Here is a 16,132-nt window from a genome sequence, read left to right as displayed (position 1 = left end):
ATATGCGTATCGTTCATTTATTATCATTATTTGTTTATTAGCATCTATTATTTATTTTTTATTTGTGTTTTATTTGTTTATTAATTTATTATTTATCATCATTGTTTACTATTTATTAGTTATTTGCGTACCTTTTAAACTCGCCGTAAGGAACTTGGTGATCGATCAGAAGAAAGTTTCCAAATAAAACAACAAAAGACATTGGAAAATGTATTTACGTTTGCCTAACAAAATGCAGTGTAATAACCAAGATTCCCCAATATCGTTGACTGTGTTGTGTAAGTCTGTTCTTGCGTCCCTGGCCAGTAGGAAAAGAGGGACAGTTTCCAGTTGTCAGCTATTAACAAACAATTCAAGGTAAGTTAAAGATCAGAAACATCTCTTTTTGAAAACAAACGGAGCCCTGAGCTGTGTTTTACCGATCTTTTGACATACATTCTTCCTATAACCCGTGTTAATATATCTGTAGGTCATACACTAGAGACCAGATAAATCATTAGAGAGGTGAGGTGAATGTAGAAATTGTATTTGGAATAGTCTCTTCTTCAGGATCTGTTATCAAGGTTGAAATGCCGAGGGTTCTCGTGCGTTTTATGCCGAAGGTTCTTAAAATATTCAACTTTCTTCCATTAGCAATACCAGCGCACCTATCCTTGGGGGGGGGGGGGGGAGATAAAAAATAGAAGTGCACATCTACGCGATATACCATTACAAAATTAAATATTATTTTCTAAAATTAAAATACATCAACGTAATATACGTTTTTCTTGACGGAAATTAATATTAGAAAATGTTGTTCAAAGCGATACACAAACGAACGAAGTCGTGGCGACTCCTTGAGACGCCATCTTTGTTTTGACAGATTCGGACGACAACGACGACCCTGATAACCTCTAGAATTACAAGTATTACATTACTAAATGCATTTTAGGTTAGGTAGGTTGGTTCGGTTAGGTAAAGTAGTTAGGTTAGGATAGGATAGACGAATCTATCATACTTTAATTTCTTCAACCTCCGCATCTACCAAAACAAAGATGGCGTCTAAAGCAGTCGCAACTGCTGCGCTCGTTTATGCATTGCTTTTAGCAACTTTTTCTGTTATTGATTTCCGCAAAGAAAAACGTATATTACGTTCATGTATTATAATTTACAAAATAATAATAATTATTATTATTGTTGTTGTTATTATTTTTATTATTATTATTATTATCATTATTATTATTATTATTGCTGCTATATCGCGTAGATGTGCACTTCTAAAAAATTATCCAATATCCCACCGAGGGTGTGATGTCATAGAGGTAAAGGAAGGTAATAGCCGAATGGAGGGGAGTATATACACACACACACACACACACACACACACATATATATATATATATATATATATATATATATATATATATATATATATTAATACTTGTACCACACCATGTAACAGATAGCCAAACATGAGAAATATGTGAGCAGTTTGGAGATAATTAAGGTTCAGTGTAAACTTCCCAATGGTCCCAGAATATTGCCCAAATTGTCCTTGAATCTCTAGACAACATGTCTACCGGGCTCGGCAAAGAAAAATTGAATAATAAATAAATATACAGATAGATAAAGATGTGAGCAGAATCTAGGAATTCATCTTAGCTAGTTCAACTAGATTCCATTCAAACTCGAATATAATTTGCACAAGAGGCCTCGAGATAAGCCAAAGTTAGAAATATAAATCCTGAAGATTTCTAAATTTGGTGCAAATACGAAACCCAAAATGCCTTTATTTTAACTGTTCCTATTACCTACAGACTCCCTGCAAGACTCACAATCTTAGTACAAAATCAAATTCCCACAAATAAACAATAACTGCTGTCACTAAACATAGATAAAGTACCAAAACCCGTACTAACGTGTGACATTTTTCCAAGTAGATGGTGCTAGTAAAATTGATTTAGAAAAAAGTTTGGGTCAATTGTAGAATTTCCTCCACATTGATCAAATGTGGAATCTCCACTCCAACTATACTCAACTGTAGAATTCTCCACCCCAACACACACACACACACACAAACACACATACACACAAACACACACACATACACACGCGCACACACACACACAAACACACACACATACACACACACCACTTCGTGGCGCTGTGGTTAGAGTTCTCGGCTGCCACTACGGCGGTCCGGGTTCGACTCCCGCCCAGGGCTGAAATAATTTCAGTATCGCTGCGCTGTGGGGTGTTACTCCAACTCTCGTGGGCGGGGAGTTGGTGTGTGTGTGCGTGTAAGGTCAAAGTATTACCCATAGATCGGTCATACGAGCTCTGAGGTTAATAACTGTCGAGTCCAACACGTGATCCAAGACAATGGTGAATCACACTGATCAGCTGTAAATTCTCCACCCGAACACAGACTAGATTAGGTTTGGTTTGGTCAGGTTAGATTAGGTGAAATTAGGTTTGATTAGGTGAAGTTAGGTTAGGTTAGACTGGGTTAGGTTAGGTCAGGTAGAAGGTAAGGTTATGTTAGGTCAGGTTAAGCTAGCTTAGGTTATATATCATGAGCCATAATCAAATGTAGAATGACCACCCCCCTGCATCACGCAATTGTACAATCTCCACCTCAAACGCGTGTGGAGAAGAAATGCTACAATTGATCCGAAATATTCAACATACGATGTTTTTGAGCTCATCTGTTTCCGATGCACAATAGTATAAAAGACGTCCACTTTAACCTAGATTTTTTCCTTTGTTTTTCAAGACATCAAAAAATACGAAATAAATGTGGATTTTTGGTTAGTTATTTAGTAAAATAAAGCGGCGCATCTAAGTTTTGTTTATGCCCCCATTTTAAGGTTTTTGCCCTCTCCATGTGACTTCTCAAACTAAACGTCTTGGATCACGTGTTGGACTCGTGATCGACAGTTATTTCCCTCCCGGAAGAGAGCTCAGAGGTCATATATGACCAATCTATGGGTAATATTGTGACCTACACGCACACAGACCCCAAACTTCCCGCCCACGAAAGTTGAAGTAACGACTCGCAGCGCAGCGATATTGAAATTGTTTCAGCCCTGGGCGGGATTTGAACTCGGACCGCCGTGGTGACGCCCGGGAACTAACCACTGCGCCATCGAGTCGTGTACGTGTGTGTGTGTGTTTATATATATATATATATATATATATATATATATATATATATGTGTGTGTGTGTGTGTGTGTGTGTGTGTGTGTGTGTGTGTACGTACTGTCCATATGCCGACAGCTTTCTCCCCCTTATAAGGGAGGTAGCCAACTCAAAGGCACGTACCTACTCCCACCTATTTCACTCCCCTCCACCCCCTCTCATCTTAGCTCCTCATGGATGATGGGTCACCCCAGCATGCGCCAACTGCCCTGGATCAAACGCAATGCAGCAAGACACAGTACATCCACAGCAAGGCCGCTTCATATAATAGGCTACATCCCCCTCTCCGCCCCCTCATGCAGAAAAAGAGAAGACGGGGAGAAATTCCTTCGGGCTGCGTCAAAATATCATTTACACATAAGCATCCACTATCCCCCATCCCTCCCTCCCTTGCATAGCAGTATCATCCATACACAGTTATTCTCCACTCACCCCCATCTGCCTTCTCCCCTCATTTCTCAACAGACATTCCCCTCTTGCTCAGCGCCCCCTTCACCCCATCCACCCATCTCATCCTCGGTCGTTCCCTCAAGTTCACTACATCCACTTCTGCTCTCCACACCTCTTTTACTAATCTTTCATCACTCATTCTTTCCATGTGTCCAAACCATCCCAATAATCTTTCATCGGCCCTATCTGCCATCTTTTCCACTCCTGGTGTCCTCCTCACCTCGTTTCTTACTCTATCCAGCCTAGTAACCCCTATTATGCTTCTCAGATATTTAATTTCGAACACATTTAAACTTTTCCTCTCTGTCTCTTTTAAATTCCAATTCTCTGCTCCATACAATGCCATCAGCACAGTCACCCCTTCCTACAATATATTTTTTGTATCCACTCCCAGTTGCCTATTCCTCATAACACTTTTTATTCCCCAAGGCATTTATTTACTTCTCTCAATCTACAGTTTACCTCCACCTCTATTCCTTTTCCTGCCACATTCGCACCCAAGTATCTAAAGCTATCCACTTCCTTCAGGCTCAGTCTTTTTAGACTAACTTCCAACTCCCTGCCACCCTCTACCCTTGTACATCTCATCACCTTACTTTTACACGCATTTACCTTCAACTTTTTCCTGTCACATACCTACCCAAACTCCGTCACTAACTCCCTTAATCCCTCCTCTGATCCTGCCACAAGCGCAGTGTCAGCAAACAACAACTGGCTCACTTCCCACTTTTCTCCATTTTCTTTAACCATCTCAAGTCCCTTGCCCATTACCCTCGCCTTTACCTCACGCACCATCCAATCCATATACACATTGAACAGTCTTGGTGACATGACGCATCCCTGACGCAGTCCCACCTTTACCTCAAACCACTTGCCCTCTCCATTTCCCATTATACATGGGCTCTACTACTCTCGTAAGAAATCTTAACTCCCCTTAACAGCTTTCTCACAATCCCATATATTTGCAAAACCTCCCACAGTGCCTTCCCGTCTACTCTTTGTCATAAGCCTTTTCAAAATCCATAAAAGCCCAAAGAACATCCTTACCTTTTGCTATAGCTTTCTCACATATCTGCCTTACCACGAACATTTTATCCACGCAACCCCTACCTTTCCTAAACCCACACTATTCCTTACCAATTACTCCCTCTGTTCCTTTCCTAATCCTCTCAATTAAAACCCTCCCATAAGCCTTCCCAACTACACTCAACAAACTGATCCCTCTGAAACTACTACACTCACATTTATCCCCTTTTCCCTTGTAAAGTGGAACTATACAGGCACTCCTCCAGTCCTCAGGCACTCTACCCTCCCTTAGACACACATTAAACAACCTCACTAGCCAGTCCACTATTACTGTACCTCCTTCATACACTCTGCATGACACCCATCTAACCCAGGTGCCTTTCCTGTTCTCATCATTTCCAAAGCTACTTGCACCTCATCTTTTCGTACTTCTTCATTTTTCTCTCCCATTACCGTCATTTTCTTATTGCCTTCCATTGCTACTATCAATTAATCCCTATCTTCCTCCACATTCAACATCTCTCTAAAATATTCCCCCCATCTTCCCCTTACCGCCTCATCTTCCATTAAGATCTGTCCATATGTGCCTTTCACCTTTTCTTCTTTACTTGACCCCCCTCCCCTTCCTCTTTTGATTTCCTCCCAAAACACATTTTTGTTGCTTTCAAAAAATTCTGCCATTCTCCCATTTTACATCTGCTCTCCGTTTTGCCTCCTTTATCTTTTGTTTTTCTTCTCATATTTTTTTCTTTATACCTTTCATATTATTTCTCTTATCCTACTTTGCAACCAGTCCCTGAGTGCTCGCTTCTTCTCTTCTACTACCTTCTTCACTTCATCATCCTACCACTCACTAATCTTCCTTTTATTTCCTCCCGTCTTCCTTGTTCCACATACCATCTTTGCACACTTTGTCACTTCCTTCTTGAAACGCCTCCATTCCTCTTCCACACCTAGTTCCACTTGATCCTCTTCCACATCTAGTTCCACTTGATCCTTCACCATCCCCCACACTTCTCTCAGCTTCTCTTTGTAATCCTGATCCTTTTCCTTTCTCATATGTGTGTGTGTGTGTGTGATTCACCATGGTCTCGGATCACGTGTTGGACTCGTGATCGACAGCTATTTCCCTCCCGAAAGAGAGAGAGTGTGTGTGTGTGTGGTGTGTGTGTGTGTGTGTGTGTGTGTGTGTCACCTAACTGTAGTATACAGGAAAGGAGCAATGGCCGGTAGGTCCTGTCTATTTCTCATCAAATTGTCATATCTAGCTTCAGGTGTGTGTGTGTGTGTGTGCGTGCTCGCGCGTGCGTGACCATTCGTGCATGTGTCTGCGTGCGTACGTGTGTGCGTTCGTGTGTACATGTGCCCGTGCACATGTTAATGTATGGGCGAACATTTCTGGGGATGAATATATGCATTTATTCTTAAACACAAACTTGTTCTCTTATACGAACGTACAGGTGAAGAGTAGGAGAAGGAGGAAGGAAGAAGGGGAGGGGGAGGAGGAGGAGGAAGAAGGGGAGGAGGAGGAGGTGGTTTATATATTGTTGGAGATTAGAATAAACAAAGCAGAGGTCGTTGTCAAGCGAAAGAGTGGGAAAAGGAAAAGAAGTCACGGGCAGGAAATGTAGGACGTAAAAGAGAAGAAAGAGGAGGAGGAGGAGGAGGGGAGGAATAGTAGGACAAGGACGAGGAGGAGGTGGAGGGGGAGGAATAGTAGGACGAGGAGGAGGAGGAGGAGGTGGAGGGGGAGGAATAGTAGGAACGAGGAGGTGGAGGGGGAGATATAGTAAGACGAGGAGGGGGAGGGATAGTAGGACGAGGAGGAGGAGGAGGAATAGTAGGACGAGGAGGAGGAGGAGGGGGAGGAATAGTTGGAGAAGGTGGAGGGGTAGAATAGTTGGAGGAGGGGGTGGAATAGTAGGACGAGGAGGAGGGGGAGGAATAGTAGGACGAGGAGGAGATGAAGGGGGGGAGGAATAGTTGGAGGAGGAGGAGGGGTGGAATAGTAGAACGAGGAGGAGGACGAGTAGGACGAGGGAGAAGAGGAGGAGTTGAAGGAGGAAGGTAACATTTAAGAAGGGAAGGGAAGAAGAACAAGGAGGAGGAGGATGGAGAAGAAGAGGAGGAGAAAGGAGACGAAGAAGGAGAGGTGGATGGGGATGAGGAAGAGGAGTACAAGGAGGAGGAGGAAGAGGAAGAGGAAGAGGAATCGTGAGGGGAGTACATGGAGTAGGGGGAAGAGGAGTAGGAGAAAGAAAAGGAGTTATGAGATTCATAAAAGAAAAGTCAATCGACAGAATAATTTGTACATGAGCAAATTGGACGAAAAAATAGTGTGTGCAAACACCATACAAGAATTTAAAAACAAACTAGATGTTGCGAGATGCAAAGACGGGTTACTACGAGCATAGCTCCCCTCCCCGTATAATACAACTAGGTACAACTAGGTAAATACAAATTACACAAAAAAAGAAGAAAACAGAAGAGAGAGGAGAGAGAGAAGGAGGAAGAGGTTTAAGGAAAAATATGAATTGAATGTGGAAGGGACTAAAATAGCAAGGGAGAAATATGAAAGGGGGGTGTGTGGGGAAAAATCTAAATAGTGAGTAGAAAGTTACGGACATTTAGGGAATATGGAGAGAGAAAGAAATAACGGTAAAGTGGAATATTCCATAAATTCCGTTTTCTTCCGTGACGCCATGTATGACCGCCTCCCGTAACTATATGTGTTCTTTTTTCCCCTAACGTATGTGATATTTCCCGCGTTTAAAGCGTTTATGAAACAAATGCTGAAATAACGTATATTTTTTTGCGATCCGCGTACTAAATAGTGCATCAAGCAATGGGACATTAAAGGATTAATGCCATAGATTAGCAATAGTTTGTTCATTCATTTACGCGCGGAAACTAGCAAGATCCATTAATCTAACTCTTCCTCAATATCCATTCACTATTCCCGTGATACTGTTATATCTGGGACAATTTATCCAACTAAATTCTATCCAGTTACGTATCCATTTGCTCCATTAGATTCTGCATTATGCAGTAAGATCACAAAACAAATAAATAACAGAAAGAAAAATGGGAAAAGCTAGCAAACAAAACAGATGTGAAGATTGATAACGGAAAACGTGGAGAGCAGTAAAACCATAAAAGATTCAAAACATATCCCACCCTCCCTCCAGCACAGTGAATACGAAATAGGAGCCAAGAACACTCAAGCTTTCTTGAACAAACAGGAACAATGTTTCTCGAATAAGAGAATGGAAACTTCACCCCAGAAATTGACAGTAACATTACTACAGACAACCATGGATGATGATAACAATAACAATAATAATAATAATAATAATAATAATTGATAATAATGATTAATATCAATAATAATGATAATGATAATAATAATAATAAAAACCTATGATAAAGTTAGATGACCAAATCCTTCCCCTAGAAAGAAAACAAAATTTTTCTGGAATTAACATTTTATATTCATATGAAACTCAATCCACAAACAAGTATCAAAGACCTGACAGCAAAAATTAACACGAAAACAAACGCATTAAAAACCATCAGTAGCAACAACTTTTGACTAAAAAATAATAAACTCTAATAATCATCTATAAATAGTTCACAAGATGCACCTAGAATACACTTCCAGCAAATTGAACAAACAACTGTAGAATGGAATGCAGAAAAATGACAGGAAACATAAAAAACACCCTTATAGAACACCTACATACAGAAATCAAAATCCTCCTTATAAGGAGAGAGGGTCACCATGTAAATGAAGCTGTGGGAGTTAACCAGCTTATGCTGTCAAGTCTTGCTGTGGATGTACTGTGCCTTGCTGCACTGCTTCTGATTTGGGCAGTGGGATGTGCTCACAGAGATGGCCCCACATCGACAAGGAAGTAAGATAAAAAGGAAACAATTGATTGATGAATTGATGTATAATGGGTGAGGGATCTTGGCCAGTTTCCTCCCTTATAATGAGAGAGAGGCCATTTGGTATATAGATATAGATAAAACTAATCAGTCAGGGCCTTATTCATGTGTGAAGACATTTGATCCAAATGATCAGTTCACAAAGCCGACGTAGCCTCGAGAATTTCCGTCACTGGGCCGAAGTCGTCGGTCACCAGATGCACTAGACCTCCGTCCAGCCTGAGGTTGTGGATTTACAACCTCGCCACCTTACATTACGCCCCTCACGTCTCAGATATCACCCGTCCGCTCCCACGCGCCCGCTAAACCTAAAGCTGAAGTACCTATTAACCACACTGCTAGTGACAGTGTCAGGTCTCCAGTGATACGGGCACTTGTGCAGAGGTGGTAGGATAGTGCAACCCGAGCCTCAAGGTCTAATTAGACCCTTGAGGCTTTGGCCCATCCCCCCACCGTCGCGACCCCTAACTCCTGAATCCTTTTGCTCTCTGGACGTTTTCGTCTCGTTTAAGCTCATTGTCCTCTTCAGTTATCGAAAATGGCGAGATGGGTGACTTGGGGTCTAATGTCCGTCCATCTTGTTCACCTGAAGAGATGACTGTAGACATGGGGCTTAGATTCGATACACCTCAGGGACGATGCCATCCTTTAGCTGAAGAGCATTGTCAGGCAATAGCTAGACACCACACACACACACACACACACACACACACACACACACACACACACACACACACACACACACGACTCGGTGGCGCGTTTGGTACAGCCTCCGACTGTCACTACGGCGGTCCAGGTTCGAATCCTGCCCAGGGCTAAAATAATTTCAGTATCGCTGCGCTTCGAGTCGTTACTCCAACTCTCGTGGGCGGGGAGTTGGGTGTGTGTGTGCATGTAAGTCACAGCATTACCCATTGATCTGAGCTCTCTTACGGGAGGGAAATACCTGTCGATCACGAGTCCAACACGTGATCCAAGACCACGGTGAATACACACACACACACACACACACACACACACACACACACACACACACATATATATATATATATATATATATATACATATATATGTATGTATATATATATACACACTGTGTGTGTGTGTGTGTTTGTTTTCATTTACATATTTTAAATACCTTTTGTATTTAGCCAGATGTAATGCACGGAAAAGAACTACGCTTGTGGATTGTCTTCTCTACGCGCGTGTGGATGTGGGTAGATGGGTGGATGTAGGTATATTATTGGATTGTTTTATCTTCAAACTTATTCCACAGCTCAGCGTGTGATTTACTACTATGATCTTGCATCACATGTTAGACTCATGATCAATAGCTACTACCCTCCTTGATGAGATCTCATAGCTCTTATATTGCCCGATCAATGAGTAATGCTGACATTACACACACACACACACACACATACACGACTCGGTGGCGCGGTTGATAGAGTCCTGGACTGCCAGTACGGAGGTACAGCAGTACCTGGTTCTAATCCTGCCCAGGGCCGAAATTATTTCGGTATCGCTGCGCTTCGGGTCGTTACCCCGACTCTCGTGGGCGGGGAGTTGTGTGTGTGTGTGTGTGTAAGGTCATATCATTACCCATAGATCGGTCATACGAGCTCTGAGCTCTCTTCCGGGAGGGAAATAGCTGTCGATCACGAGTCCAACACGTGATCCAAAGACCAAAGGTGAAGGTGAATACACTGACACACAGCCCTAGGCGGGGATTAAGCTCAGACCGCTGCGCGTGCATGTATTTACCTAATAACCTAGTTGTATTTTACGGGAAGAGAGCTATGCTTCTAGTGACCCGTCTTTGTATCTTTCAGCATCAAGTTTGTTCTTAAATTCTTGTATAGTTTTTGCACTCACTGTTTCCTCATCCAGTCCAGATATCCACCACTGTGTGTGTGTGTGTGTGTGTGTGTGTGTGTGTGTGCGCGTGTGTGTATGTGTGTGTGTGTATTCACCTCGGATCTGCTGCAGTCTCTGTCGAGACAGCCAGACACCACCCTACGACAGTGAGCTCAGAGCTCATTATTTGCCGATCTCTGGGTAGGTCTGAGACCACTCACACACCACACACCGGGACAGCAAGGTCACAACTCCTTGACTAACGTCCCGTACCTACTCACTACTAGGTGAACAGGGGTTACACGTGAAAAGAGACAAACCCAACTTATCTCCGCCCGGCCGGGGAATCGAACCCCGGTTCTCTGGCTTGTGAGGCCAGTGCTTTACCAATCCGCCACCGAGCCGTGTGTGTGTGTGTGTGTGTGTGTGTGCGTGCGCGCGTGTGTTTATCCATTGGTACTGACAAGTTAAGATTGCCGAACACCGCATCAGGAGGAGAGAAGAAGTCTGCGTTCTTCAAGGTCCAATTTAGATCACACGTCATATCTATGTAACCTTCTAGAAAGGGTGTCTATGCATCCGTGTACCAGTGGTACAAAAGTTCGTATTTGTACTACATTTGTACTGCAATAATCATAAGGTCTTTCCATGGGGAACGTGTACAATCCTCATTCAAGGTAGCTGACGCTCACACTTATCATTACATCACTCATGCTCAGCAAAGCACTTGGTCAAGTGATACTCAGGCATCAAGGGTAGTCAGAGGTTTACAAACGAAGAGCATACAGACAGGAGACCTTTTGGTCCATAATTAGGTCGGATGCTAAGAACAGATAGGCAAGAATAAAGTTTCAAGACGTGAATAGAGTGAAAGATACGTTCTACCCAGAGTAGTGGGTTCGTTGGGTTTGTCTGTAATGTTAAAGGTTAATAACGAGTACACGTGTGCGTGAGTGCGCGAGTGCGTGTGTTAGCGTGTGTGCGTGCGTATACTCACTCTAATTCACCTTATTGTGATTTAAAGGACTGAAACTATGCTCATGGGGTCCCGTCTCTTTTATCTCCCTTTATCAAACTTTGTTCTAAATTCTCTAATGTTGTCAACCTAGGTTGTGTGTTTTCTTTGTGTTCAGTGAATCGACGCATCTTTGTTGGTAGCTCTGTTTTTTAACATCTCAGTAGTCTGTCCTTATTTGCTTTTTTATTTGTTTATTTTTTTGGTATGGCCTGCTGATGTCTTTCATCCCCTTCTAACAAATACTCTCTCTCTTTTTTTTTCTCTTCCTCTTTCGCTGTTTGAAAGACAACTAACAACTCACCTCTTCCTCTTCCTTCTCCTAGTCAGGACTGTGGAATCGGAATTAGAGTTAAAGTCGTAGTCAAGAAGTCGAAGTAATTTTGGGTGAAAGAATTCGAAATCAGTTCGAAATTGGGAAACGGACAAAACCCCAATCGGTAGGTTAGATTAGGTTAGGTTATGTCCTCCCCCTCCCCCAATTTTCCTATTGGGGTTTTGTCTTTTATGCAGATTGGGCTTTTGTCCGTTGGGGATTTTGTCATGTGTTCAACATAACCATGACTCCAGCTTCCGACTGACCACATTGTGGACAGCTGCCCAGGATGTAACACTTCACCCCATACTATTCAACACATAATGGAAGACTGCATTTTACACAACCACACGCGCAAACAACACAATATATTATACTCTATAAAGGATTTGTGGGAAACCCCCGTTCCCTCAAGCAGGGTTGCACTGTCATAGGCGCGTCAGGTCTAGCCTTGTGGGCGACAACGTGGGCTCCACGCCACATGGTTGTTGCGGTTTGTACAGCACCAAAGATCACAGCTTCGGGTCGTCTTAAAATGGGTCCAATAGCGTTCAGTTACGTCAAATTGGAGAAAATAAATATACGGTTGGAATAAATTTCAAAGTATTGCAAATACATACATACATATACCAAGGTTTTTCCCCTTACAAGGGGGGTAGCCAAAAATGAAAGGCATAAAATCATTCCCACCCATTCCATCCCTGAATACACTCCACACCCCTCCACCCTCCCTCTTATCTTAGCACCTCCTGAATGACGGGTCATCCCTGCACCTTGTCCACTGGCCTGGGTCAGAAGCAGTGTCGCAAGACACAGCACATCCACAGCAAGGCCGCTTCATTAAATCGGCGACCCCCTCTCCGTCCCCCTTTGCATAAATTGAGAGGACGGGGAGAAATCCCTTCGGGCTGCGTCAAATTTTGCTCACACATACCCGCCCATTCCACCTCATGCAGTCACAACATCATCCATATACAACCATTCTCCATTCACCCCTGTCTTCTGTCCTCTCCCGTCCTTCCTCAACAGACATTCCCCTCTTCCCCAAAGCCCCCTTCACCCCATCCATCCACCACATCCTAGGACGTCCCCTCATGTTCACTCCCTCCACATCTGCTTTCCACACCTCTTTTACTAGTCTTTCTTCACTCATTCTTTCCATGTGTCCAAACCATCCTAATATTCTTTCATCAACCCTATCTCCCAGCTCCTTTTCCACCCCTGTTCTCCTCCTCACCTCCTCATTTCTCACTCTATCTAGCCTAGTAACCCCCATCATACTTCTCAGACACCTAATCTCAAACACATTCAAACTCCTTCTCTCTTCTTCTCTTATGTTCCATGTTTCTGCCCCATACAGTGCTGTTGGCACAATCACTCCTTCATACAGTCTCCTCTTAGCATCCATTCCCAAATTTCTATTCCTCATTACACTCTTTAATCCACCAAGGCATTTACTCGCTTCTCAATCTACATTCTACCTCCACTTTCACTCCACCTTTCCCTGCCACATTTGCACCCAAGTATCTAAAACTATCCACTTCCTCCAGTCGCTCTCCCTTAATGCTCACTTCCAGTCTACTGCCTCTTTCACCCCTTGTACATCTCATCACCTTACTTTTACCCACATTTATCTTTAGCTTTCTTCTATCACATACTCTCCCAAACTCTGCCACCAACTTCCTCAATCCCTCCTCCGATCCTGCCACAAGCGCAGTGTCGTCCGCAAACAACAGCTGGCTCACCTCCCACTTTTCTCCATTTTCTTTAACCATCTCCAATCCATGTATAAGTTGAACAGCCAGGGTGACATAACGCATCCTTGACGAAGTCCCACCTTTACCTCGAACCACTCACTCTCTCCATTTCCAATCCTGACACAAGCTCTACTACTCTCATAAAAACTCTTGACAGCTCCCAGAAGCTTTCCTCCCATCCCGTATATCTGCATAACATCCCACAGTGCCTTTCTGTCTACCCTATCATAAGCCTTTTCCAGATCCATAAAAGCCCAAAAAACATCCTTCCCCTTTCCTATAGCTTTCTCACATATCTGTCTTACCACAAAGATCTGATCTACACAACCTCTACCTGTCCTAAATCCACACTGTTCCTCACCAATTACTCCTTCTGTTCCTCTCCTAATCCTCTCAATCAAGATCCTCCCATAAGCCTTCTCAACTACACTTAACAAGTTAATCCCTCTGAAACTACTACATTCACACTTGTCCCCTTTTCCCTTGTAAAGAGGAACTATACAGGCACTCCTCCAGTCCTCCGGCACTCTACCCTCTCTCCAGCAAACATTAAATAACCTCACCAACCAGTCCACCATCACTGTACCTCCCTTTTTCAGACATTCCGCATGGCATCCATCCAGACCAGGTGCCTTACCTGCTTTCACCATCTTAACAACTGCCTTCACCTCATCCTTCCTTATTTCTCCTCCATTCTCCTCATTCACCACTCTCATTTTCTTCGCACTTCCCACTGCAGCAATCTTTCCTTCCCTATCCTCCTTCACATCTAGCAACTCCCTAAAATATTCTGCCCATCTTCCCCTTACTGCCTTCTCTTCTATTATCATCTCTCCATCTGCACCTTTTACCTTTTCTTCTCTACTTGATTCGCCTCCTCTTCCTCTCTTAATTTCTTTCCAAAACATCTTTTTATTACTTTCAAAATTTTCTGTCAAACTCTTACCCCATTTCACATCTGCTCTCCTCTTTGCAACCTTTACCTTTTGCTTTACTTCTCTTTTCTTTTCTTTGTACCTCTCATATGACTCCCTCGTCCTATTTTGTAACCAATCTGTGAAAGCTCGCTTCTTCTCTTCTACAACCTTCTTTGTTTCCTCATCCCACCATTCACTACCCTTTCTTCTATTTCCCCCTGTCCTTCTTGTTCCACACACCATCCTTGCACACTTTATGACTCCCTCCTTGAACCATCTCCATTCCTCCTCCACACCCAGCTCTACTCTACCCTTTACTCCCTCCCACTCCTCCTTCAGCTTCTTTCCGTACTCCTTCTCCTTTTCCTTTTCATTCAAAGAGTTCACTCTAAGAACCTCCCTACCTTTTGTCCCTTTCCTCTTTCTCCATCTATCCTCCACTCTCAACTTACCTTCCACCAAAAAATGATCTGATATTCCCCCACCCTCTCCCCTCTCCGCTCTATCTACCACCCTTCCCTCCACCACCCTCTCCCATGTGTACTTTTGCTTGACTTTCTTCCGAAACACTGTATTTGCTATCATCAACTCTCTTTCTAGACACATTTCCACCATCAACTCTCCACTACGATTCTTTCCTGGAACTCCACATTTCCCAACCACTCCATCGATTGGACCATTTCCTACCCTAGCATTAAGGTCTCCCAGTACTATTACATTGACATTTCTTCCTAAATCCTCTATGCACTCATTTAGATCTATCCAAAAGGCCTCCCTTTCTTCTACACTCTTCTCACTGCCAGGCCCATATGCACTTACAAAGACCCACATCTCCTTCCCCAGTTTCACCTTCATCCACATTATCCTTGAGGAAACCTCCTTCCACTCCACCACCCATTTACCTATCTCTTCACTTACTAGAATAGCCACCCCTTCCCTCCCTCGCCCTCTCTTCACTCCTGATAACCTCCCACTTACACTCCCAAACTTACACTCACCCTTCCCTTTCAACTTAGTTTCATTCAATGCCCACACATCCATCTTTCTTTTCTTAAACATACTACCTATCTTTTCCCTTTTACTCTCATCTATACCACATTCATGCACATTGAAAGATCCAAACCTTAAGGTGCTGGTCCGAGAACTTTCAGCCCCTCTTATGCCTTCTCTTTTTCTTTTAGGAATTTCCCCTGTGGGGCTACAAGGAGAAGGGTGCCTAGTCCCAATCCCCGTCCCTTCTCGGCTCTTACGATCCAAGTGGGAATACTTGGTGGCAGTATTCTTTTCCCCCACCACAGGGAATTCCCCCATCACAGAAAAAGAATACTCAGAGAAATAGTACAGGACACCAACAAGGGGTTGGAGGACAGCATAACGGAGGGACAGTGGTAGTATAAAAGTGTCATCATTTCTCTATGAACAGAGTTTTCCTCTATCATAGACAAAATGATGTGTGGCAAATACACCGCAAATAAATCATTTAGCCAGTGTAGTGGTTACTACAAACGTCCTAGTTAGAAACGGTAGGTCACTCCTGGGTCACCAATTGTAGTGGTTACTACAAACGTGTTAGTTAGAAACGGTCAGCCTGGAACGAGTCGTAGGGACAAGGTATGGGAAGTTTTTCATAGTGGGGAGTCAGAACACACCATTTAGTTTACCGTG

General features: G+C 43.2%; 1 long non-coding RNA gene across 1 annotated transcript in view; it reads left to right on the top strand.

Annotated features, from left to right (window-relative positions):
- Window positions 1–200: 200 nt before the first annotated feature.
- LOC143040341 (uncharacterized) overlaps window positions 201–16,132 on the top strand; it is a 31,938-nt gene continuing 16,006 nt past the window's right edge. The window contains exon 1 of the long non-coding RNA XR_012967709.1: window positions 201–357. This is a non-coding gene — a long non-coding RNA (uncharacterized LOC143040341). The remainder of the gene's footprint in view (window positions 358–16,132) is intronic.

Source organism: Oratosquilla oratoria, chromosome 28, assembly GCF_046742065.1.
Source record: "Oratosquilla oratoria isolate Oo_2021 chromosome 28, ASM4674206v1, whole genome shotgun sequence".
Lineage (NCBI taxonomy): Eukaryota > Metazoa > Arthropoda > Malacostraca > Stomatopoda > Squillidae > Oratosquilla > Oratosquilla oratoria.
This window is presented reverse-complemented; position numbering and strand designations above follow the sequence as displayed.